Genomic DNA, 23,011 nt, shown 5'->3' with positions numbered 1-23,011 from the left:
TGACAGCTCTCACTGGAACAGGTAATAATTGATACTTTAGTTATCAATACTCAGGTGCCACATAGAATATGCATGCATATTTAATTTACATAAAATTTATAGAAACCAATGGCAGCCTAGCTGGAATAGCTCCCCTCAATAAACACATTTCGCAAAACCATGCCAACTTCTTTAGCAGCATGTCTCTTATAAGATAAAGCTAAGGCTACTTGTAATATTATTCATTCATGACAGAGAAATGAAACAAATAGAAAGACCCCATCCACAGTGGGAAAGTAAAACTTGCAAAGTTAAAAATAAAATTCATTGGTAAAATTGGCAAAAAGAAAAGTGCCTCAATATCATGCTTCTTGACCACATCAAGGTAATTGAACAGGAAGAAAATATCTCCACGTACTTTCATCATCTTCTTCAGAGAGTTTTTGGATGTCCTGGCCTTCCCCTGACTCCTGGGTTAAGCTCAGCATCCTCTCCTTACCCTTTTTGTACTTCTGTTGCCTGGCCTTGATGCGATCCATTCTATAAAATAAAGCGAAATTAGTAGTGCTGGGAACACATGCAGGTATTTTAGGGCCAATGGACATAAATAAATAAAATCACAAACAATGTAGTCAACTTCAAGAATTGTGATGAGATTCATTATTAATAAGCAATGTGTGTTGTGTGTAATGCATATAACCATATATTGTATATTATATAATATATAGTATACAATAGATACTATATACTGTATAGTATTATATAATATATATTACATATTAACTACCTACATATTACACATATACAATATATAGTATATACATTATATATATTACATGTAATTCATGTGGCTACTTCATGCTTCACAGATGCTAGACTCAGGATGACCCATAAAGGTTAAGGTTTAGCATAGAATTTTTTTGGCCAGTCCTGGGGTCTGAACTCAGGGCCTGAGCACTATTCTTGAGCTTTCTCAAGGCTAGTGCTGTGCCGCTTGAGCAGCAGCACTACTTCTAGCTTTTTCTGTGTATGTGGTACTGAGGAAGGGAACCCTGGGCTTCATGTAAGCACTCTACCACTAGGCCACGCTCCTGGCCTGGCCTGTGTATTCACCCTTTGTATCACAGCCAGTGTGAACATACCATATCAGGAAGGACAAGTTATTTATTTCTCAAGTTTTGAATTTTTAAACAAGTGGAAAAATTCATCAGGATGCATTACTTCTATTATGAGAAGTGAGAAACACCATCTAAATGTGGGTTGAAATTTGTTATAACAACTGTTGCACCATAATGCATTCGCATTATTTTTTGGCGCATTACTTGCACCTTTGTGAAAAGAATCATGCTATGGAATGATTTAATTTATACAAGGATATATCTTTGGTTATGAGAAGGAAAGTGAGATATGAGTTCAGCATGATATGGAGCTATTCTTGTAAACTAAAAGAACATTCCTGCTGAGCTGATTATTGAGCACTTCCATTTTCTTGGCCATCCACTTCTGTAGCCACCAACTTTCAGACCTGCCCCCAAACAAATAAGTGGTACCACTCTTTAGAAGTTCCATTCATTATTGAAAATTTTATCCGGAGAACATTCTTTTCAACAGAATTCTTGACTCTCCTGAAAGGGTCAGACTATCTATCCTTTGAGCTGTCCAGAAGGGTACAGTGGGAAGAGTGTTTGCATCAAATTCAGGGAAAGATGAGTCTCACTTCTAGAAACTTCTCTAGTTAGCATGGACTCTTAAATGGGCCAATATCAGGTTGCCCATCGGTTATGATTTCAACAGATGCTTCCAAAGCTGACCCCACTTCACTTTCTCAATTCACAGCTGCAATGAACACTGCAGTGCTTGGCACTGGGGAAGACCCTGATTCATTCATTAGCTAGTTAATCTTTTTTTTTGTTTTTAATTCAGAAAAGTAGAACTATGAGACCTAATTTATGAGATTTTAAATGGCCTGTTCAGGGATCTTAAGTTAAACAACTGTAACAGGTCTTTTTCAAGGTGTTCGCTTTTCCATCTTGGAGCGAGCCATATTTCTGTTCCTTTACAGCCTAGCAGGTATCAGTGATTTTCTCTGACAGAGGAGTGAGTATATGGAACATTGACACAAGTAGATTTTTCATGGATTTGAAAAACCTGAGACTCAGCTGATAGTTGTACATAATGGAAAAGTGAAGAATGAGAGAGAATCAAGACGTCCTTACTGTCTCTTCAGCTGATCCATAGACTTTTTCTCTTCCTCAATTCTTGCTTTCACAGCTTTCACGATTGTGGCCTGAAAGAGTTCAGCCCTTCTATAAAGGGAGACAGAAGACAAAACGAGTTAGTATTCCTGCCTTTTCTATTTTACTCTGAAAATGATCACTTATGGGTTAGAAGGCCTGGCTTCCCATTGTTGTTGGCTGACTGAAGTTTCCTGGCTGGAGGTTACCAACCCCCTTCTAGAAGCCTTTTCCTGGTAGATAAACAAGAAAATGTTCCTGGGAGCAAGTGAGCTGCTCACTAGTCTGGGAGATCAGTGAAGAGAAAATAGTATTTTCCAAAGAGCAGTCAGTCTCTTTGAAGGCATGCCAGAAACCATGCCTAAGCATTATACACTTGACCTTGTAAGAGTGGTACCACAAGTAGGATTGCTGGGTCAGATGATTGTTCTATTTTGAGCTTTTTGAGGAACCTCCATACTGTTCTCCATAAAGCTGACATTAATTTACATTCCCACCAACTGTACATAAGGATCCACTTCTCACTCTATCCTTATCACTATATATAACATATATATATATAATTATTTTTTTAATCTCTAAACTAGTGCTAATTTTTTTGTAGCGATTCCATGGTTTTTATGATTCTTCTTGTAAACTTAATTTTATTGTCAGGGTGATGTACAAAGGGGTTACAGTTACATACGTAAGTTAGTGAGTACACTTCTTCTCAAACACTATTTTTTCTCTTATGTTTTGCTCCCATTTTCCCTCCCCAACAATAAAATTATTCACAATATATACTTTTACATAAAGTAGATTATATATAAATTGTTAATTTGAATTATATATATGTTTATATTGTGGTGTCCATTCTAATGAGGTAAAGTGAAATAACTCTGGTTTGATTTGCATTTTGTTGATTATCAGTGATGGTTAGTATTTCTTTATATACTTGTTGGATAACGTTTTTCCTTTCCTTTTCTCCCTCCCTCCCTCCCTCCTTCTTTTTCTATTCCTCCCTTGCCTCTTTTCTCTCTCCCTTGCTCCCTCCCTTTCCTTTCTCCTTCCCTCCCACCTGCCCTCTCTACTTTTCTCCCTTCCAAACTAAGGTTTTGTGCATGTACTCTAAGTTACACCACAGCCACCATTTGTATATTTTCATTTGAGAAATTCCTGTTACTGCTGGAGGCCAGCATGGACTGCTTCCCGTGAGGAGTGTGTATATAGGGACTCAATTATACTTATGTACCACTTACACATGTCCTAAGTTTTGATAAAGTGTCACATTGTACTACCATGTCTATCTGAGATCCCCAAAGTCTTATTTGTAATTTTTTTTTGCCCTGATTTTCCTAGAAGAAGTTTCTTAATTTCCCGTGGGCTTTCCCAACAAGTTAAAACAGAAAAATATAGGGAAGCATTCCTTTTTGTATGTTTCCTAAGAAAATCAACCATGGAATCCCATCGTGCCCGACCAACCTGGAGGCCAGGATCTGAGAGGCTTTGATGTCTGCTACAACGTGCAGGAAATAGTAGCTCATGAAGACTCGCCTCTGCAGCAGAAGGAAGGCAAAGCAGATGCTGTCCCAGATAATCCCCGCCTCTCCACTGGGCAACTTACAGGACGAGTCCTCGTTAGCTGTGGGAGTGCAGCAGGGGCAATACAGAAATTAACTCCACTCCCACCGCTACTGTGGAAATCTGTGCTTTCCACAGTCCTACGAGTCACGCAGGCACAAGAGCAGCACTCTGCTATCTGGTCTCCCCACGAGCATTTGAGCTCCAATGTCCACATGGACTCATAAGGTGACCCCATCGTGAGCTCTTGACCCTGAGGCACAAGGAAGCCCCCGGAACATTTCTTTCTTCAGGAATCTCCAAAAAGGTTCATGGAAAAATAATGTCCTAATGATAGAGGAAATGCACTGACACAAAAGACAATATCTATTCTAGGACAGAGTTCTCTACCCAACCTGACACTGAGTACAGGATGGGGTGATTGAAGGAGGGATGGCAGGTAGCACATTTTGTCAGGTGGATGGCTTGTGTGCAGTCTGATTCAGCCTGACTGGACACCATTGTTCAGAAGAACGTCATGTTGGCATGCACATGAGCATCTGCACACCACAACAGACCATGTGTGATGTATCCTGGGTGTTCGGTGCAAGAAGCAGATGGCAGAAAGAAGTCAACTCCAGGAACCTCTGGGGGTCCTTCCAATGATTTTTCTAAATATGAAGAAGCTCCCTGAGATTCAACAGGAAAGAAGGCCTGGAAGTCTGACTTACTTTGAGGGCCCAAGATATTTCTCGATTTTTACCTCTACACCTCTTTCATCTATATTTGTATGTATGTATGCATGTATATATGTATGAATGTATGCATATATGTATGTATGTGCTATGTACTTACCATCTACCAGTTCTTGAGTCATGAGTCACATCTCCAGCCCATTTGTTTGTTTTTGAGATTAAGTTCTTGCTCACTTCCAATTCTCCATTCTCCTGTCTCTGCCTCTTAAGTAGCTGGGATTTGTAGGCATTTTCCAACATGTCTATTTTCAAAGTTCTAACTGGAACAACTGTAATTTTGGATAGACATCTGGAATGCTTACTAACCACATCTCAGAAAGCATATGGAGTTACTACTGCATTGCATCCAATCCCCAAATCCTTTGGGGCTTTGGGAGTTTCTAGAAAATGGTCCAGGGACTCTGGGAATGGGGGCTCCTCATACTATGAACAGTCTGTACACAATGCATTGCAGTTCTATAGCTTTTATTTAGGGAGAAATTGAGCTCCAATTTCACATCTTTAATGAATGTACTTAGGCCCTGTTTTTAAAATGAGAACATCTCTGCCTCGCATACTTACGCATTTTATAGCCTTTGACTGTACAGGCCAGGCTAAAGTCTTGGATCAACCAGCAACAATTTTGTACCAGTGTCCCAATGTATCCACATGCTCCTATCTGAAAAACAAATGGGGAGGTCAATTCTCCATCACGGGATCCAAAAAGAAAGTTTGGTTTCTTCTGACCCCAGCATGTGCAGGAATTGACAAAGACCCAGTGACAATGATTACAGAGGGCTGTCCATACCTAAACTAAAAGTCCAGTTACCATGGAGGCTTACTTTAGCTGCTCAGAGAGCAATGTAAATTCTAGAAATTATACCTAATGAATGAAAGGAAGGTCTCCAATGTGATGCCTCTGCAAAAACACTTCTTTTCAAGGAAGAAATTCTCAGCTATTTTGGAAGAAACAAACTCTGAGAATGGATACTCATTGAAATCTAGGACTCTGATTTTGGTACACTTCCTTTCTCACAGGTCTAACAATTAAATCTATGCTGTCCCTCAAGGAGAGCATTCCAGACCTAAGCTGCAGGGTGGAGTTGAAGGAAGGAATGGTAAGCAGGGCTTGGCTTTTGTACCTGTTGGCTGTTTCTGGGATTCAACCAACCTTGGCTAGCAAATATGTGAAAAATCACTGATGACTCCTTATTGAATCTGCGAAGGTTTCTGTTTGTCATTATTCCTTAAATAATGTAGACAAACAACTACTTGCATATCATTCATGGGTGTCCAAGAAGGACATGGGTGTCTAGTCTTCAGGGGAGACCAAGGAAGTCTTTTGGGGCTTATTTGGCTAATTCTATGGATAAAGGAATCTTTTATTGTTATTACTGTTGCTGATGATGACTAGTAAATATCTGTTTTAAAAAATGAATGTATCAAGACAGTTATGTTAAGTTCCCTGGGAGGTGAATTTTAAATAAGCATTAACTACTGCTGGCCAACACATACAGGTGATGATGATTCACTGTGTGTATAGCTGGGATCCTGTGAGTACTAATCCTTAGACCTCGCTCCTAAAGCGGAGGCTATTTAGCCAGGAATCCCAGACATATTTGTGTGCTACCAAGCTTTTGTTCCTTGTAAGTATCAACTTAAAAGATGGGTTCCAGCCAGGATCAGGTGGCTCATATCTGTAATGCTAGCTCATCAGGAGGCAGAGATCTGATGATGGCCATTCAAAGCCAGAGTAGTCAGAACAGTCTGTGAGACATTTATCTCCAACTGATTTTGCCCTCAATTGATTTGTTTGGCCTTATAGTGGATATCTTTGCTTGATTTGAGTGTTCACTGGTTTTTGACTGACTTTGATTGTGTTCACATCTGATTTGTTTTCTACTTTGTTATGCACCTGTGTAGGTTTTGGCCATGGAAACCATGTATTAGTTCAACACAGTTAGGCAGGGCTTTGAGATTGGAGAGCCTGTAGTATCCACTAGTGCTACAATACAAACTCCAAAGTTGGGCTTTTACATGGGGGGCTTCTGTGTTCTCAGGACTGGATCCATCATACAACAAGGTGAGATCTAGGCTAACTTTTATATTTGTTTTGTTCTTAAAATGTGGCAATCGTTCTCACAGATGATTTTATTGCCATAATTTTGTTTTTGCCAGTCCTGGGGCTTGAACTCAGGAGCACTGTCCTTGGGCTTTCTCAAGGCTAAAACTCTACCACTTGAGCCACTTCTGGCTTTTTCTATGTATGTGCAACTGAGGAATCAAACCCTGGTCTTTGTGCATGCTAGGTAAGCACTCTACAACTAGGCCAAATTCCCAACCTCTATTGCCATAATTTTAAAACAGGTATATCTTCCTCTTTAGAAAGTTGGTTCCTTAAGGGTTACAAACTGAGTCCTATTTATCTCTAGCTCTTCACTCAGCAAAGAAGACTATGACAATGGACAGATGAACAAATAGGTGGATGGATGGGTTAGCTTAAACCCCTCATCACGAGCTTGGCTCCAGCGTGGAATGGCTTGTTTTCCTGTCTATACCTTCTTTTTCGATTCTCAATACTTTCCAAGTGTAAATTAATGTGAATGGGGTAAAGTGCTGACCTGCCCAAAGCTGCCTCTACCATCAACTAGACAATTCATCTTTCAACAGACGCGAGGCAAAATAAATTATTCAAGTATTTATGACTGCATATGCTTGGCCCTCCTAGACCCCTAAACACAATGCTATACATTATATATCATCTCCCAACTCAAGTCTGCAATAGCTTTTTGCAATTGAATGGTGGATGATCTCATCCCTAAATCCCTAAGTGGGAAAGAAGCAGTGGATCATTACATCATTGCTTTTCTAACTCAGTACCAGTTCCAGCTGTAAGAACCAGGCACAGAGTTGAGAAGCAGCTGAAGCAGCATGAACTCCCTCTGCCTGAGCCATGCTAGAATCAGGATATGAAGGCAGAAGAAGACGGAGCTACGAATACACTTGCTATTGATAGATGGCTTGACTTGGCATGTTTTTTCTTAGGTTTTGCTACTCTTCCATGAGACTGTAGGAACTGACAGTGCCTTTAACTTTGTATCCAGGGTTCTGGATAAGAATATTCTGGGTAAATATTTCAAGGAAAACTAGTTTTGTACTAGAAGGAGACTTTGTCAAAAGAAAAGAAATTAAGGCCCAGATTTAGCAAACTGGCTAGCTTTAATATCTCTTTGGTCCCACGTGATAATGTCAAGAATGATTAGATATACCAGGTATCCAGAACAAAGAGGAATGTTAACTCTTCTGTCTTATTTTCATGTATAAGTACCACTGAGTACTTATACTTACACCACTGAGTACTCTGTGTGTGTTTGTATATTTGCATCCAATTTGTGTATGTTGCCTTCTCTTTTGCTCTGCTTCCTTAATAAACTTGTCTCTGCTTCAATGTGTCCAGAAATTCTCCTCAGTGACAACACCACAAGTCTGATACCCAGGTTGGAGACAGTTGTGGACTTTGTCCTCTGGGGATCTCTTTGGTCCAACATAATGCTATTGGTGAGCTCATGAAAGGTTCTTAACCAAATATTGGCAGCACCAAATAACTGAAGGGGTGCCCTTGGGGTCTAGAAGATCAGTGCAATAGAATGATCAGTACTATAGAATTACAACTGGGCACTGTAATTCATTTGTCATGGTAAAGAAAGGACACAGGTATTCACTGGCAGAGCAAACAAGATGTCTCTACTCATCTGGATGTCTCTGCTTAGAAGCCATCACAATGTTGAATTCTCTCTAATGTCTACCACACCCAGATATGTAAGATATTTTCTTTTGCCAGTCTTGGGACTTGAACTCAGGGCCTGAGCACTGTCCTTGAGTTTTCCCAAGGCTAGTGCTCTATAACTTGAGCCACACCACCACTTCTGGCTTTTTCTTTTTATGTGGTGCTAAGGAATCGAACCCAGGGCTTTATGCATGCTAGACAAGCACTCTACCACGGACACACTCCCAGTCCCTCTTCATCATTCCCTACCTCACATAACAGTCTATAAAACTGCTCAGTTTATTACACATTCCTATGACTCTTTTTATGGAAGAGCATTTTATTTTCAAAATACTATGAGGATTCTGTAAGTCTGATTCAGGTTACTAGAGTCACTTCAAAACCATGCAGTGAGTGATGACAAATTGTTCCTCAAGAAGGATAGGATTAATTAGTGAAATACATTTTAGAATTCATTCCTTTGAATACAGATCCCTTTGAAGTATGGCCTTCAAGGAGTGAAAAATGAGTAGAAAGAATTTGGCCTAATCTGGTTCAATAAAAAAAGGAGTGAACCATCATTTGGATCCTAAATGTTCAGCAGGCTTTTAACAAGGTCATGTGAGAGGCACGAGGATTGTTTACTCTTACATGGAAACCACAAGTGTGTTATATAGGAGAGGGTTCCACTTACTGACAGGATATTTTTCATTGTAATCACAAACACGTTGTATGCAATCAGCCAGTCTCAGTAACGCAGGATGCTCTTGATGGGTTTCAGGAGCAGATCGCCTCCAAAGAGCAGGAAATAGAAACAGGCCACCAAGTAGCCCATGCAAAAGATGCTGATCCTAGTTGTTCCCGTAATGAAGATGATGGTGAGGACGAACCAGAAGAGGTAGCTAAAGATGATCACTTTGGACATGTCCAAGTAAGATCTGGCAGGGGGAGGGGGGAAACAACCTCCAAACAGTCAAAAGACAACAACATAACAAGCAAGAAGCAAGGTCAAGAATGCCACTGTATGAAGGGGGGAAATTCATCCTTGATATTGGAATAGTTGAGAAACCATACTATGATCCCTGCATCCATCTTTCCTTTCCCACTGGCCTGGTGTACAGGAAACCCTGGCATAAGTAGTAATATACAAACATGAATTGGGGAAACCCTGTGTGAATGAATGCTTATCATTTTCTTTTAGTCAAATTTCTCGCAAATAGCTTCTTTTTAAGTAGTGTTCTAGAGAGATCTGAAGCAGAGGAGCCATCTGTATGCAATGCTCATGTCTGGGTGACTTGAGGAGACGAAGCCATTGTTACCTGCAGTGAATAAAATCTGGCACGGGGTTGTGTTGGCTGAATGAAGCTGCATCTAGGTTCATGCAAATTTCCACATTGTCCCCAGCCATGATTCGTACTGCAGCCTTATTTTCATCCTCAAAAATCTGCCGTTGCAAGGAGGCACACAGGAGCAGCATGAAGTCATCTGGCAAGACAAAGGGAGGTGACTACCATATCACCTCCTGTTCTGAGGTCCAGTGTCACAAGCAGCATGAACTAGCCACCAACACCTGTGGGAAAGTGCATCCCCAAAGTTCGCACCCTAGGCTTTCAGGGTCTAGTAAAAGTCATTACTTGCCAGTGTGCCAGAGGAAAGATAGAACACACAGGCTGGGCCTCCCCAAGAGAAAGCCTGGGATTTGTTTGCACATTGCTTTATACCAGTGTGAGGTGTTCACTACTAGGCTTCTAGTTGTAGAGAATTTTTCCTGAGACAGTGTGGATTTGCATTAATTTCCCATTAGGATTTTCTTTCTTTCTTTCTTTTTTTGGTACTGAGGCTCAACTTGGAGCCAAGGTCTTTTCTTTTGGGTTTGTTTAGTCAACACTGGTACTCCACCACCTTAGCCACACCTCCACTACTAGCTTTTTGCTGGTTAATGGGAGATAAGAGTCTCACAGACTTTTCTGCCTCGGCTGACTTTGAACTGAAGCTCTTATATCTCAGCCTCTTGAATGGCTAGGATTGGAAATATTAGCTATGCATGCCAGGATTCTTCCTAGTTTTGAGAAAGCTACTGGAGCACTTTTCTTCCTCATATTCTTTTTTTTCTTTTCCCAGTCCTGGGACTTGAACTCAGGCCTGGATACTGTTCCTGAACTTCTTTTGCTCAATGCTAGCACTTTGCCACTTGAGCCATTGCACACTTCTGGGTTTTACTGGGTATATGATACTGAGGAATTGAACCCAGGCCTTCATGCATGCTAGGCAAGTGCCACATTCCCAGCCTGGACCTTCCCCATATTCTTTCTTATCTTTTACATGTGATAGATGTGACATTCTTGTGCCATTCCCTGTGCATTAGTACCCACATGATATTCCTTGAGCTTAGATACACTAAAGGGGGCAGAGAGAAAGACAGGAAGAAGAATATCTAAGAGCTGCCTGGCACAGACCCCAAGGCCAGGTCACCAGAGCCAAGTCATAGGTTGCTTTGTTGGTCCTAAAATCCTGAAATATTTAGGGCAATCAAGTACTCTGTATTGTCTGACACTCCCTACTCTGTGTGTGTGTTTGGGGGAAGGGAAAGAAACTGCTCCAATCCTTTATTTACTGGCTTCTTTCAAAGGCTTTGACCTGTTCATTCCTGCCTGAAAGCCTCTTTCTTGCCACTACAGCCTTGTTTTTCATTTTGGCCTGCCTGATAGTGGCATCTTGAAACCTGATCACAACTCAATCTGAGAGGCCTCCCTCTCTACTACCTTCAAAAAGATGGGTTATGCAGATACCTGTGACTAAGGAGGGAACATATTGGAAAGGGAGTTATACAAGTGAATGTGGGACTTCAACGTTGATTTATTAATATTTGCAAATGTAATAGAGCAAGTAGGAACCATTAATGACTTGCAATATTAATGAATAAAACAACCCTTTACATGATTGTGAAGTTCAGGGAAAGAAGCAAAAGCACTAATGCCTACCATGGGAAGAATAATGAGCCAATGTAAACTCGCGTATGAATGTCATGAACCCTGTGGTGGAAACACTTACAGACCAGAAACACAGGGTTGGGTCGCACAATGAAATCAGGGAAGTACAGCCATTTGACAATGTTGTCGTTGAAGTTGGCACCCTTGAATCGCCATGGATAATCTGTTGGGGGGAGGGCCGAGATAAACAGCAAACATCAATTCTCCAGTGGCCATTGATAATGACTTTTGCTAAAAGCCGGGGGACGGGGCTCACCTCGGCAGGGGGCAGGTGGGATGCCAATGCAGATGAAGTACTGGAAGGTGATGATACAGGCCAGGAAGCAGCGGTACTTGGGCCAGACCTCAGCGATGGCTTTTCTTCTGCGTCGATACAAGACGGCAATCAGCCAGCAGGCATGAATCATGGCATAGAAATCCATTCGCTGACCGATTACATTCACTGACATTAGGAAACAGGTCTGTGTAAGGGTGATAAGATGCAAGAGAGATCGGCTTTACAGGGAAGGGGTTGTGGGCCAGTGCACCTGCTGGGGTAGAGACCTACAGTGCTCAGGCTGTCTCTACTGAGTGGGAAGATAGACTATGCCATTGTCACAATAACCACCTCATACTAAAGAGATAGCCTTACCACAATCATGTCAGGTTATAGCATTCATTGTGGCTGCAGTTTGAACTTGCATAAAAATAGTGTAAAAACAAAAGGTCAGTATTATAATTTTGAAGGTGCAGATACTGGGGGATGAAATACAGGGCATCAGGTCACGCTCTTGGTTAGATTTGAGCTCAAGGCTGGTGGTCCACAACTTGGGATACACCTCCTCTTCTGACTTTTGGTGATTAATTGGAGATAAGAATCTCAGGAACTTTCCTACCTGGGCTGGTTTTGAACTGCAATCCTCAGATCTCAGCCTCCTGAGTAGCTAGGTTTACAGGAATGAGCCACCAGTACCCAGCAATTAAAATTTTATTCCTTATATGGAACTATTATGATAACTGGTCTCCATATAGTTGGATGGTTCTAGAGAGGCCTCTGTTGCAGTTGGAGAAATGGCTTTTGAGTGTGGAAAATTCCCAGCCACGCTAACCAGTAGTAGCAGCAGCAGCAGCAGCAACAGCAGCAGCATCTGTATATCCCAAGAGGATCAAACTTCCTGGCTAAAGATAGATAGTGAGGCTCTGGTGACCAGCTAGCCAAAGATGCTACTTGACTTTTCATGGTAAATAGAAATAAATCACCTTGGTATGAAAACTTACCTCCAGGCCAAATTTGTAGAAGAAGTAGTTTATGAAGTATTTGGCACAATTGATAAGCCCATCATCTAGGTGAAGTCTTGTAATGTCATGAAAGATAGTTTTAGACACAGGGGCTGTGAGCTTGTTCCGACCTCGATAGTACTCTTGATGGCGGTAGATGGTGACTTCAAAGGCCAGAATAGCTAACATCAGAAGATTATTCTACAAATCATAAGAAGGAAAACAAAAACAGGGTAGACCAAATGCTTTACAATTCATTAGTTTTAAGCAATCCCCATCACTGTACTTAATTCTGGATATCTAAAAGGACATTTTTATAATATCCTACTAGTAATTCATGGTAGGATTGAATGGAAGACTGATTCTCCCTGTCTTATTTGTTGTGGAGTCATCTCCATTGAGGACTCAGGCTGGGTGCCCCAGGAACAGGAGGTAAAATCTCTGTACATCACACTGGTCACTCCTATTTACTTGCTAAGTACACTCCATATGCTAAGGAAGCAGAGTGCCTGCCTATTGGAAGAAGGCAGTCTGACCTTATAGGAAGTGTAAGTGCAATGATAGCAGGGAGATATCCTGGGATTACACTATGCTGGAGAAGTGGGGTGCCAGCTAGAGGGAACGCTTTAATATCACTGATATCCGACCCCAGAAAGAATGCTCATGAGGGTAAGATTGTAGTTCTTATAACGATAATGATGGAAATAATTAACATGCAGGGAAATAGCTGACAGATATTAGTATAATTGCTATTTTCAAATATTAATGTATTTTATCCTTCTAAGAGCGACTTTTAACACTATCTACCATGTAAGGAAAAACTGGAAATTGCACAGCATGTGCAAACCAGAAGTGGTGCTGTGACTCAAGTGGTAGAGCACTAGCCTGAGAAATCTCAAGGACAGTGCTCAGGCCCTGATAGAAAAAGCTAAACAAAAGCACCCTTACCCTGAGTTCAGTACTTGCAAAAATCACACACACACACACACACACACACACACACACACACACACACACACACACACACACACCCCTAACTGCCAAGTATATGGTTTTATTTTATATGAATGGCTAGTATAATATGACCATGACTGCTTAAATTATCTGTCAAAGTAAAATGTGAAAAATTATGTTCTTCTGTTTGTACTATGTTTCTATGAGTATTTGTTATCAAAGTTTTTTCAGAGATATGTATTTTATTGTTTCTAGCTATAATATATACCCTTTAAAAATATAGAGACAATTTAAAAATTTCTTGCAATGGAATGCTAGTTTCTTGTAAACTATAGCATTTCCTTTTCAGACAATTTTTCTTCTTTGTTTCTGGCCAAGTTAACATTATGCTTTTTAAAAGATTTGCAATTTATTTTGGATATATTTTAGTTCTGATGTTTCCATCAAACTTGCTCTTTATATTGTGAGCTCCTTAACATATTTTATCTAACCAACATGAGACTGCTTGGACAACTTCCCTTCAGCATATAAGATGAGTACTGATTTTAATATCCACTTGTTTGCAGCCAAGGTGACTCTCAAAACCATGGAAGAAGATGCAGTGATGACCACACAGGACACTGAGACTGTCCTGGGAGAGGACTGCAAATTGTAACTGTGCAGTTATAGGCTAGGCACAGGAGACGCATTACCCTCAGGTAGACGAGCAAAGGAGAAGACTTCCGCAGGCCAACCCATTCTGTTGGGTCCACAGGAGCACTGTAGAGCAGAGATTTGTTTAGATCTTGAAGGGGGATATTGGTTTGATTTTCATTTGGCTAAAAAGGAGAGAGAAGGTAGAGTCAGTTTGCCAAGTGGACATGGGCAGGCTTTTCTCCCTCAGCTCTGGGCATGGTAGATTTGGGAGCTCATTTCAAGGGGGATCTAAACTCCAAAGTAGATGCAGGTCCAGGCTAACAGAGCCAGACTGTACAACTTCGCCTACAATCTAGGCTGCATGTGCTGAATGGGGAGTGGTGTGGGTAGACTCTAAGTATCTGCCTTGCTTCCCTAACGGACATTCAGGGAGGTCTCCCATCCTCAAAGCTCACCAAGGAGCAGTTGACAGAAAAGTTCTCAGGTTTAATGGTTTGTAGCTGGTACAACATTTTGCAGATGATGATCACACACGTCCACACAGTGCAGACACTTGAGGCCACACGGCGCAGCTTGGCATATGGCAGAGCAAAAGCCCAAGATATCAAAAATACATAGTTGAACAGAGACACGTGGAAACATAAAATCAGAAATGGGGACAAAAAGATATGATATGAAATAACATCAAAGGCAAGACAACTTGACTTCTCCAGTTGAACGTGTTGCTTGTGTTCTTGGCATGCACAGGGACATGAGGGAATGAGTGAATTATGGTCTGGAGGATACTACATTTTATATGGAAGACAGATAAGACATAGGATAATTTAATAGCTATAAAACAACAGCAATAGCTAGGTTACAGATGTATGTGAGTTTCTGTGAGAGCATTTACAAGGGATCGTTGGTCTGATGAGTGGGTTCACAAAGAGCAGAACCAGGTGAATGGGGTGAGTACTGAATGTGAGAGGTGGGTAGTAAATTCCAGTCAGCTATGCAGAAGCAAAGGCAAGAAAGTATGGAAACAAATGATGAGAAAAGATGACTACAGACCATGGGGAATTAAGAGTTGGAAGTATAAAATGCCACAGTAGACTGGGCACTAGGATTATAGGCTCATACCTATAATTTTAGCTACTCAGGAGGCTGAGGTCTGAGGATCATGGGCAGGAAAGTCTGTGAGACTTTTATCTCCAATTAACCACCAAAAAGGTAGAAGTGGAGCTGGGGTTCAAGTGGTAAAGCAGCAGCTTTGAAGCAAGAAAAGCTAAGGAGCAGTGCCTAGGCCTTAAGTTCAAGACTCAGTACTGGCACATAAAAGAACAGAAAAAAATGAACTGAAGTAAAATAAAGTAAAATGCCACAATGAGGGAAGATAGAGACATAATCAGAAGTCAAATTTCAACGTATCTCGCATGAGCCATGCAATGGCACATGAACTCATTCTGCAGCAAACAGAGAGGCTTAAAGGACCTGTTGACAAAGAGTTTGAAAGTAAGGTATGATCTCTAGCTTCCTTAGATAAATGTGATGGAAAAATAGAGGATGTGATATTGGTCAGACTTGAGGTCAGAGACCAGTTACCCTGGGATTTGCAGGGGCTAAGGATGTGAGTCACAGTTGGAAGGAAGCATTAAGGCAGTTGCACTGGACTTAAATGGAACATGAGATGAGATGGACTTAAGTGGAACATGAGCTGGATTTGTCGCTGAATCACTTGATGGAAGCAGGTTGGAGACTTGGAGGGAAAGGTGTAAGACATTACCTCAGGTTTCTTCATGGCAAACTGAATCGATGCTAGAATCATTGCTAAGATAGAAAACGCTGGGGGGGTGGGGCACAGGATTTCGGAAGGAGAACAATAAAGTCAACTCAAATATATTGGCTTTTAGCTGCAAATGAGGTTATGTATCAAGGAGATATTCCCCCATGTCTAATGACTTTCCTTTCCATTAATAGTACAGAAGCACCTCTGTTGTATTCAGTCATGGAATATGTTGAATATTCTTAAAATAATGCCTTAGGAGCTGGTTCCTGTGATCCTAACTATTCAAGAGGCTGAGATCTGAGGACTGTGGTTTAAAGTCAGCCTGAACAGGACAATCTGTGAGTCTCTTATCTCCAATGAACCACCAAAAGGCTGGAAGTAGAGCTGTGGCTCAAGTAGTAGAACATTAGTCTTGAGTGCAGAAGCTAAAGGACAGTGCCTACCAAGAGTCCAAGTTCTAGTACTGGCACAGAAAAAAATGCCCTAGAAACATTTAATGCTACAAGAAGAAAATAACAGCGTGAATTTACTATAAAGTCAAACATGTATCAAGTCCAGAGCTCTATGGGCTATACGAGGGAAGGTTAAAAGAGTAGGCTTGGCTGGGAGCATGGTCTAGTGGTAGAGTGCTTGCCTAGCATGCACAAAGCCTGGGCTCAATTCCTTGGTACCACATACACAGAAAAAGGCAGAAGTGGTGCTGCAACTCCAGTAGCTCAAGGATAGTACCTAGGCCCTGAATTCAAGCCCCAGGACTGGCACACACACAAAAAAGACATTAGACCTAAATTGAGACCGGAAGTGTAAGCACAAGATAGATGGGGAGAAGACAAGGCAGGTCCAAGGCCTTATAGTTAAGAGAGAACATACGAGGGACACACACTGATAGGTAAATGGTGTGTGTGCTGGAAAGGCAGTGTGAGTGTTTGTGTGGGGGGAACTGTGTGTGTGTGTGTGTGTGTGTGTGTGTGTGTGTGTGTGTGTGTGTGTGTGTGTGTTGGGACTTTGGATTGAACTCAGGGCCTGGATACTTGAACACTGTCCCTTAGCTTTTTCACTCAAGGCTGTCACTGTGCCGCTTTTATCTTTTGGTGATTTATTGAAGACTCTTATGAACTTTCCTCTTTGGCTTGGTTTTGAACATTGATCCTCAAATCTCAGCTTCCTTGAGTACCTAAGATTATAAACCCGATGCCTGGCTCCAGAGGACTTTAAAACCCACTCATGCTCTTGAGTTTATGAATAATAAGGGGCCAGAGCATGGCCTACTGGTACAGTGCTTGCCTAGCATGCACAAAGCCCTAGATTCCATTCCTCTGTACCACATGCACAAAAAAAAATAGCCAGAAATGGTGCTGTGGCTCAAGTTGTGGTTCAATATTAGCCTTGAGAAAGCATAAGGACAGTGCCGCCTAGGCCCTGAATTGAAGCCCCAGTATTAGAAAAATAATCTAAAAAGAAGGAATAATAAGGTTACATGAAGTGTTTCACACCATGCATTTGTGAGCACTGGAGGGAAAGAGAGGGGGGGAGAGGAAGAAGGAGGAAGGAGGGGTAGAGGGAGGGACATGACAGGGAGAGAGGTAGAGGTGGGGGGAACTCTATGGTGATGTTATAAGTAAGAGACTGTCACAATCCCATTTACTCTCTGGGAAGATTGGTTGAATAATGCAAAACATGTTGGATAAAAAAAAGATAATGACGGACATGGCTTGAGCTTCTTTAACAACTGATTGGAGGAACACAAGAAGTGAGATCAAGTGCAGTTGTCACATAGGTACAGGCCTGAGCCACCAGTGGCCAATTTAGTTAAACTTTTTAAGGACTGCAGATAGCGATTACCTGGCTTAGTTGCTAGCAGATAGTTTGAATTGTGAGCATCTCAAAAATAAAATTAAAATAAAATATGCAAACATTATACAAAAACCACTTGTTAAAATAGGGACTCAATAAAACCTCAGTTCAGAGAAAGTTAATTTTCCATAGCAAAAGTGAAACAATTGCTGACAGAATGGTAATTTTTCTTTACGGACAAGAAAACAGAGGCTTTATACAAATGGATCAGATACTTAGTGGCTTGTCTCAAAGAACAAAAAAAAAATCCACTGTGACTAGATCAAAATAAGAAAGTAGGGCATCACAACCAAGCCATTTAGGACCTAAGCCACCCGATTTTCTCTCCAGTCTTTCTGTCTTCTGAGTTCCTTGTGTCTTCTGAATGTCAAAGGTCATGCACCTAGCTGTGATGTTCTAATACAATAGGCACGGAATGAAAAGCACCAAGGAGAGATGGAGAAGGAAACAGATGGATGGGCCATTGTGATTGATTCTATTCTGTCTGATAATACAACAAACTTTCACTTGCCTCTTTCACAGTAACCCAGATAATGTAGGAGGAGACGATTTTGATGATGTGCAACTCCAAGATCCACCACATGAACACCTGCAGCTTGTGAAAATACTCCAGGAATTTTAAGAAGAGCACAGTGAGGCGATCAATCACCAGGTGCCATTTGTTTCTTAGATCTGCAAGACAGTAAGGTCACCCAAGAGCATGAGGACTGTCTGTATTATTCATTAATGCATGTCTTATAACTTTCAAAGAGGCTGCAAAATAGTTGTAGTGGTGAGATTCAAGAGAATCTGCAGAGATGAGGATCTGAAAGCCCCAAGGCATTCTGATCACATGGACATCGTAAACTGAGATCAGAGACAATGTCACTGTAACCACACTTCCGTAATACTGATGTAAAGAAGCATTTGGAGGAAATAATGATTCCCTAGTTCCCTGGGAATTCTAAGTATCCCAAGCTCTCTGTCAATGCCATGTTTCTTGTTAAAATGATGGTGTCAGAAGTCATGAGCTAAAGCTCTCCTTCTTCTCTGAGAGGACATACCTGTCTGTAATCTTCAAGAAGTGGGTGCAGCCTGCGCACCCCTTTTCCAAATGAAAAAATGACTGGATGGCCCAGTCCACAGATTCAGGAAATGTGATCAAATGCAGAGTCTAACCATTTTTGTTTTCATTTTATCATGACAGTTTATTCTTTCCACCTTGGGGTAGACACACAGGATATGCTTCTCTCTAGAACTGTGCTGGCTTACTCTGACTGAAAGCTGCAACAGGTTTACTTTGGCCTGTCGTATCCACATCATGGATTATTCCATTATGTTTGTAGACAGAAGTTCACACTCTCTACCTGGCACCATAAGTAAATTTAACATTATTGTACATAGTTCTGAATATTTAGTAAGGTTGCAGTTGTGAAAAATGCTTATTTATAACATGACACAGAAACCGGTCAATGGAAAGTTCTGGGTACATGATTGGGTGGTGTACATAGTTATTACATGTGATGATGTGTGAATGTAAACGTGCCACTAGTAAAGTTCAACCTCCCTGAAGTCAACAGAGGAAGATCTGAGTCTGAATCCTTCACGCTGGGGTGCAGGTGGTGTTCAGCTATGTGGGGATGTCTCTGGTCCTTTCCTGCCTTCTGAGATGAACGGGAGCAGTGACTAGGTTTGCTGGAGGAACTTGTCTCTGAGAGGAATCTTCCTCCTTATGTGCTTTGTAATTTCTATTTTTATACAGAAGAAAAGACCATTAAAAACAAGGGCAGCAGGCTGGGTACCGGTGCTCACATGAAAGCTGAAACCAGAGGATTATGGTTCAAAGACAACTCAGGCAGAAAAAGTCCATGAGACTCTTATCTCCTATGAACCACCAAAAGCCAGAAGTGGAGCTTTGGCTCAAGGGGTAGAGTGCTAGCCTTGAGTTAAAAAAGCTCAGGGTTGGGCTGGGAGTTGGGCCTAGTGGTAAGAGTTCTTGCCTAGCATACACGAAGACCCGAGTTCAATTCCTGGGTACCACATACATAGAAAAAGCCAGAAGTGGTGCTGAGGCTCAAGTGGTAGAGCTCTGGCCTTAAGAAAGCTCAAGGACAGTATTCAGGCCCTAAACTCAAGCCCCAGGGCTGGCACCAAAACAAATAAGCTCAGGGTCAGTAACCAGACCCTGATTTTAAGCCCCAGGGTCAGCACAAAACAAAAAGCAAAGGTGCTACCTCAGTGTTCTGCCTCTGAGATGGCATTTTGCTTCCTCTTATATGCCCTGGATACTGTGGCACAGATGAGTGGCTCTGTCCTTTGCATACTCTGTCAGGGAACATTTCCTGATTACTAAGGCCATTTGATCCCCATCGTATCCTGTTAAAATATTTTTATTTTAAGTCTACAAATAAAGGGGAAGAAACCCCTTGACATCAGAGTAGGCAGAGAAAATGCCTAGGTAACATCTTTAGGAGCTGCCTTAAAATGATCAGTGGTGGGACTGATTGCACATTTTCTTCATTCTTTGTTCCTCTATCCCAGGAAAATCCTTGACAGACTTCCTCAAGAAAATGTATAAAGCTGAGACCGGCACCTGCACAGGGGCTGCTGTATCCTCTATAGGGGATGGTGACATATGTCCTCCTGGTCCCTTGTGGTCTCCAAACCAAAGCCCTGCCTGCTGGTCTGGATTTAGTAACAGCCATTTCCTCTTTTCTCAGTCAGATTAGAAGGAAATAATTGGAACAGTTGAACCAAGAATATTATAGCAATCAAATCCAACCAAATATATATCTGCCAAAATCCAGGAAAACTCCTGCTTTTATTTCTCCAACTCACATACAGATCCTATGGAGCAGGTCAATGATTCAATCAGTCAGAACAAATGCTAGGAGTGAGATAGTTACCTGATGTTTCTTCCTCCTCTTCTGACTCCTCTTCGTCATCCTCTGATGCCTCACTGTCTTTCTCAAGCTCACCCTTCTTGGCCTTTTCAGAGTATCCCTCTAGTTTCTCCTCCCCGGGCTCCACCAGCTTTGGTATCACAGGTTTTAGCATGGCCAGATCTGGGAGGCTTCCTTCAGGATGGGCCAATCTGTTTGGCAGAGAACAACAGAGTCAGAAGAAGAGGACCATGAGAGAGAAGAGCAAGGGGCAAGTCAAAGGAGGATAAATGAAACGAGAATCAGTACACGTACAAAGACCTTGCAAGGTGGGGTGTTAGCATCTTGCCATGTTTGGTTGGTTTGTTTTAAGTTCTTTTGAAAAACAAACTCTCAAGTCAAGGTTTTAGTAACTTTTCATATTCAAGTTCCAGTGACTAATCAGGAATGAGAGCTATTGACACCTAAACTTGACATTTCCCCCCCCCCCCAGAGGAGGCAATGGTCAGAGTTTAGGATGTAGAAGCATGAAATGGCACATGTAGAGCAAGCATTTCATGACTTCACGGGGGGACTTACTCATTTTGGTGGATTGGTAATTTTTTCTTGATGCTGCTCAAAGTAATTGAAATAGAGAGGGAAAAAAAGGAGATGAGAACAGAAGAATTATAAGGAGAGTCAGAGATCATACATCATGCGACACATCACCCACTATTGCATTCCTGTATGCCTCTTGCAGGAACGGCCTAATGCCAAGTGCATGGCGGGATGGCATGAGTAGCGAGCTTTGGCTAGGACCCTAGGCTCAGCGACGGATCTGAGTGGATAGGACTGCGGGTTTGTAAGGAGGAGAACACAGAGACTCCTGTGCCTTTTAGGAACACAACCAACCATCTTGTAAAAAGCAGGAAGGTTTCCTTTTTCAAATTCTTTAACAATGTGTGTTCTCAATCAACCTTGGCAGTAGCGAACCCCATGCTACCAGCTTCAAATACCAGTGCAACAGAAGCAAAATGCTCTCAGGAGTTGGGATGGATCGGCACCAAATCATGCCTGAGGGTCACTGATGGCAGCTATGCTGGTGGCAGCAGTGGCAGAAATGGGGAAGGAACCTTAGCCTCAGTAAGAAGGAAGTTCTCACTGAGTGCAGACAGCCACTCTGACCCTACAGTATCTCTCATAAGGTAAATGACAAGTACAATTCTTCTCTTCCATGTTGGGGTGTGTGTGTGTGTGTGTGTGTGTGTGTGTGTGTGTGTGTGTGTGTGTGTGTGTGTGCTGATCCTAAGGGCTTGGGTGCTACCTCTGAGATTATTTTTGCTCAATGATGGTACTCTACCACTTGAGCCATAGCTCCACTTTTGGCTTTTTTTGGTGCTTCACTGAGGATAAGAGTCATATGAAAGTTCCTGCCCTGTGTGGCTTTGAACCCTGATCCTCAGATCTCAGCTTCCTAAGTAGGTAGGATTCTAGGCGTGAGTCACCGGAGCCTGGCCTAGTTCTTTTTTAAACCTGTGTCATTAGGCTGCTTTTTCTATGTCCTAAATGCAATTGGATGTGGCCACAGCCATCTATCTCTTCACTTCAAGCAGTGTCAGATTATACTGTGTGAGAAGACACTGTCTGTCATTAGAACCAAGATTTTATGACCACCTCAGACTGCATTTTAAAGTCTATATCATACAGACAAGAAGACAACATGTTAATAATCACCATTAGTTATGGAACAAAAAACCATTAGCCACAAAAGGCTGCTTATGGTTCAGGATTTACCTGAACCATAGAGCAAAATGTCCCCATACTGCTGAGCGTTGGGCAGAGAGGTCAGTCATTAAATGGAGGAACCAAAGGAAGACCTGGAACAAGCCCTTCGGAAGATCTGCAATTCTTTCTAGAAACTTGTAATCCCCTACGAGACAGGTGGGGCTGAAGATGGAAGAGTTCTGAAATTTCACCACTCATGCTGCTCACTGTACTCTGACACAATCCTTATAAGGAAATGGGCCAGGCAACACCTAGGATGCTTTGGAAAAAGCGATTGAACCTTGAAAGTTGTAACAGGTGGCAGAGAAAAAGGGGAAAATGTATATGGGACTGTTACATTCTAGCATAGGAGTTTGCTGGCTATCTGGGAACTCTGGTGAATGGTATTTTGCATGGGATATTCATAGAATTGATGTGTCTGAAACATGTAGACATGAAAAAGTTTTAAATACATGATTGAATAATAATGCTTTTAAAATAATCAGTGTGAGTTTTTCTTAATATCTGTTGATCTATCTATCTATCTATCTATCTATCTATCTATCTATCTATCTATCTCTATTTTACCATACTTTTATGGAGGAAATAAAAAAAGAATGTTGAAAGTATGGGGTTTTGGAGTTAGAAAGGCAGACTGAAGGCTGGGTGTCAATGGCTCACAATTATAATCTTAGCTAC

At 41.6% G+C, this 23,011-nt stretch overlaps 1 pseudogene; it reads right to left on the bottom strand.

Annotated features, from left to right (window-relative positions):
* LOC150039860 (piezo-type mechanosensitive ion channel component 2-like) overlaps positions 1–23,011 on the bottom strand; it is a 176,256-nt pseudogene that overhangs the window by 37,392 nt on the left and 115,853 nt on the right.

The sequence above is a fragment of the Megascapheus bottae genome, unplaced genomic scaffold, assembly GCF_031878675.1.
Source record: "Megascapheus bottae isolate mThoBot1 unplaced genomic scaffold, mThoBot2.hap1 HAP1_SCAFFOLD_107, whole genome shotgun sequence".
Lineage (NCBI taxonomy): Eukaryota > Metazoa > Chordata > Mammalia > Rodentia > Geomyidae > Megascapheus > Megascapheus bottae.
This window is presented reverse-complemented; position numbering and strand designations above follow the sequence as displayed.